This window comes from Sander vitreus, chromosome 10 (genome assembly GCF_031162955.1).
Source record: "Sander vitreus isolate 19-12246 chromosome 10, sanVit1, whole genome shotgun sequence".
Lineage (NCBI taxonomy): Eukaryota > Metazoa > Chordata > Actinopteri > Perciformes > Percidae > Sander > Sander vitreus.
The window spans coordinates 20,632,610-20,636,822 of record NC_135864.1 but is presented as its reverse complement, the minus strand read 5'-3'; the positions used below and the strand labels follow the sequence as shown (position 1 = coordinate 20,636,822).

The 4,213-nt window shown below is 53.6% G+C and overlaps 1 pseudogene; it reads right to left on the bottom strand.

Annotated features, from left to right (window-relative positions):
* Positions 1-1,517: 1,517 nt before the first annotated feature.
* LOC144524970 (uncharacterized) lies at positions 1,518-3,335 on the bottom strand (annotated as a pseudogene).
* Positions 3,336-4,213: the final 878 nt, after the last annotated feature.

Here is a 4,213-nt window from a genome sequence, read left to right as displayed (position 1 = left end):
GAGTTCGCTGGTGCTAGGCTAGCGCAATAAAACTACCCTTGTATTGCAATAGTTTTGCAATACTTTGTTCCCTGTAGTTGGTAGTGAGGGCCCCAGACAGTACACATGCAGCGGCACATATCATGATAGTAGGCGTGCATGGTAGTGAGAGAGAATGTATCAGGATTGGTAATAACGAGGACACCGCGTTACACCCAGCACTTAATGCAGGCGGGGTGAGAACAGCAGGAAAAACACACATGCAGGGCGCATAATCCGTGATTGTAGGCGTGCGTGATAGTGACAAAATATATATACACATATATATATATATATATATATATATATATATATCATATATATATATATATATATATATATATATATATATATATATATATATAACATATGTATATATATATATATATATACACATATATGTGGGACACCGCTCTCCTCTCGGCACCGGGCAGCAGACAGAACACACATACGGCGGGGCATCATTCGTCGTTGAGTGAGGATAGGACTGAGTGGGTCAGAGAGGGCTCGGACATATCCCGCAGATAGAAACGGATGAAAGGGCATGGGGATGCCCAGGAGGCCGCTGCGCAGATGTCGGCTACTGTCATGCCTTTGAACAGAGCCGCTGATGCCGATAGTGCCCTTGTAGAATGTGTCCGGATGCCGTGGGGGGGGCTCCGCACCCTCCGTGTTATAGGCCTGGGTGATAGCCTCGCACAGCCAGTGAGACGGACGCTGTTTTGAAAGGGCCGCTCCTTGGGAGTGTTCCCTATAGTGTACAAACAGCTGCTGTGTCCGCCTTATGTCTGCCATGTGTAAAACGTACTGTGATAACGCACGCACCGGGCACAATCGGAAAACCTCCTCCGCGTCGTTGTCATGATGCGGGGGGAAAAAACCCTAGGGGGGAAAAAACCCTGGAGGGGAAAAAACCCTCGAGGGTTAGGCTGTAAGGTGGTTGCGCTCCCATCCCCTCTAATGGAGAAGCAGGACGGCGAAACTGACGTCAAGGCAAGGAGAAGCGCCGTTTTTAGAGACAGCAACCTGAGAGGGGCTTGTGCCGAGGGCTCGAAAGGAGGCTTCCCCAGAGCTCGAAGTACCAGGGCTAGGTCCCATTGGGGTGTGAGAGAGCACACGGCGGGTTTCTGTCGTCTGACCCCTTTACTAGGGGGTGCGCAAAAAACGTCCTCTCTCTATAGCCTTCGTAGCAGGATGAAATGGCTGCTGCGTAGGCTTTGACTGTGGACGGAGCCAAGTCGTTATCCACCAATGTTTGGAGATAAGTCAACACGAGAGGCAGGGAACACGATATGGGGTCCGTTTCCTTCTCCGTGCACCAGCGTTGGAAAGCGGACCAACGCCCCGCGTAACACGTTGTTGTGGAAGGGGCTCTCGCATTCTGAATGGTGCGCACCACGGCAGGGGGCAAGCCTAACCTCTGCAGGCATTCCCGCTCAGCAGCCAGCCTCACAGTCGCTGGGTTATCACCGGGGGGTGAGATATCGCGCCATCCAGCTTCAGAGGGCGTCCTCGTGCCACGGCAATTGCCAGGGGGGACCCGCCAGCAACTGAACCAGCGTCGGGAACCAGGATGTGCTCGTGCGCTCCGGTGCCACCAAGATGACCAACAGATTCTCTTCCTGGATGCGTTCCAGGAGACGAGGAATCAGAGGGACCGGGGAAAAACGTATAGGAGGGTTCTGGGCCAGGAATGGTGGGAGAAGGCGTCCACTCCGAGGGGTGGATTGTCCCGTGTGCTCAAGGAAAACCACAGAGTGCACTGTGTGTTTTCTCGTGAGGCAAACAGATCCACCTCCGCTTTCCCGAACCTGCTCCAAAGCTTCTGAACGATAGTGGGATTCAATTTCCACTCGTTGTGAGAGGGCCCTCCCCTTGACATTAGGTCTGCCGCCTGGTTTAGCATCCCGGGGATGTAAACAGCCTTGAGGGACAACAGATGACTGTGGGCCCACAGCAGAAGGCTCCTGGCTATTTCCAATAGTCGGGCCGAGCGTGCGCGATTTATGAACGCTGCCACTGTAACATTGTCTGTCCGTATGACGACATGTCTCCCCGCTACCACCGGGGTGAAGTGTTTTAGAACCTTCAGCACCGTGGCCAGGTCCAGGCAGTTTATGTGTGGGAGAGGTGGGGGGGGTGGCCATACTCCTCCCACCACTTGTGATTCGCACATTCCTCCCCATCCAGTAAGGGACGCATCTGTGTACACTGTCATGTATGACGTCACCTTGCCCAGGGGAACCCCAGCTGACAAGGTCCGGGGGTTCCCCCAATATGACAGGTCTGACTGAAGAGAAGGAGGGATGATCCGCATTCACCACTTGCGGCGTATGGGGTCGACGCACTGGGGGAGGAACCACCTCTGGATTTTTCTCATGTGGAGAAGACTTGCCTCGGCGTTGACAGCCTGGCTCTCATAACAATTGAGTTTAGCACTACGCCCAGATAGACTATCGATTGTGTGGGAACCAGTGAGCTTTTCTGCCAGTTTATGGCGAAGCCCAGTGTCTGCAGGTGCCACAGAACTGCCACAGTGTGCAGCGCCGCCTTTTCCTAAGAGGGAGCCAGAATAAGCAAATCATCCAGATAAAAGAGGACTCTGACGCCTTTTTTCCGCAACAGCTGAGGTGCCGTCTCCATGCACTTGGAAAAAGTGCGGGGGGCCAGTGAGTATCCGAACGGCAGCCGGTTGTACTGGAAATGGGCCCCTTGGAAAATTTCCTGTGCCTGGGAATGATTTGGATGTGAAGGTATGCGTCTTTCAGATCCACAGATGTAAACCATTCTTGGTGGCGCACGCATTCCAACACGTGTCTGATAGTCAGCATGTGGAATGGGCGCTCCATGATGCACCGGTTGAACTGGGACAGGTCGAGGATGGGGCGTAACCCGCCTGACTTTTTGGGAGTGAGAAAGTAGCGGGAATAAAATCCCTCGTTCTCCTCCCCCGGAGGAACGCGGGAAATTGCTCCTTTTGACAGCAGCTCCCGTAGTTCTGATGTCATGGCGTCTGATTCTGCCTGGGATGACACAGTTGTCTCCAACACGTCCGCAAAGCGAGGCGGGTGGGAGGCGAATTGGAGTGTGTAGTCCCGTGTTATCAGTTTTGACATCCACGAGAGGGGCGAGACATGAGTAGATCGTGTCGCCCAGCCCATGGTAGGGCCCTGTCGAAAGGGTGGCGGGTCATCGTCATCCTCATCCCGCTGGCATAGCCGGGGGGAGGAGGATAACTGAGCGGCGCTAATTATAGCGGGTGAGGATAGATTGGAGTGGCCCTTAAAAGGGCCATTGTGTTTCCAGTTTTCAACCATGGAGGGACAGACGGTCCCCGCGCCCCGTCATTGCCACCGTCACCGCTGCTTGCTGGGTGGCTCAGGGGGCGTGTTTGACCAGGTGCGAGCCGCCTTCATGGTCCTTCAGCCCTGTGAAACCTGCCGGTAAGGAAGGAAAACTGGGGAGGAAGGAAAACTGGGGAGGAAGGAAAACCGGTGAGGGAATCGTCATAAGGGGGAGACGAGTCGTCGGACTCGTGCCCGTCGAAGACGTCCTCTTCCAGCAGGCCCAGGGTGTCGACGGTGTCACGTCGGTCTGCCCAGCTGCCGTCCCCCTCTCCGTCAACCTCAAAAGCCAGAAAAGCGTCTGCCCCCGTTGAAGCTCTTTAGATGGCAGGCGGGCACACAACGGGCAGGAGGCGTGGGGGTGGAGATCCGGCAACATGATGTAGCCGGACTGGCAGGCGGGGCAGAGGCGGACGCTGCTGGAGCCGGAGGTCTTGAGAGTCTTCTTCATACTGCTAGCTTGAAGAAAACGTGGGAGTAGAGCAACAGGTCCGCTCTGTTTATATACAGTATCTGCGGATGTAGTTGAAGCCTGAGCGGTACGCAAGGGCGGGAAAGAAAATCTGCACGACTGCGCATGCGCGAAGGGATAAACCCAATAGCGTAGCCTTAGAGGGTGAAGCCTAAAAGAAATAGAATCCTTAGTTTCCAATCCAATGCTTCAATACCAATGTAGGCTACTAGGTGTCCCGACTGTAGTGCGCTTCTGTGTTTACTTTTCGGCACAGTACTACTAACCGGAGCAAAGTAAAATTCCTCTGCTGAGAAACTAGTCCCTCAAAATGTAATGCGATCATTGAGATGCAAGGATAGTTTTATTTCTAACATTATTCTATCAACACAGACATTTA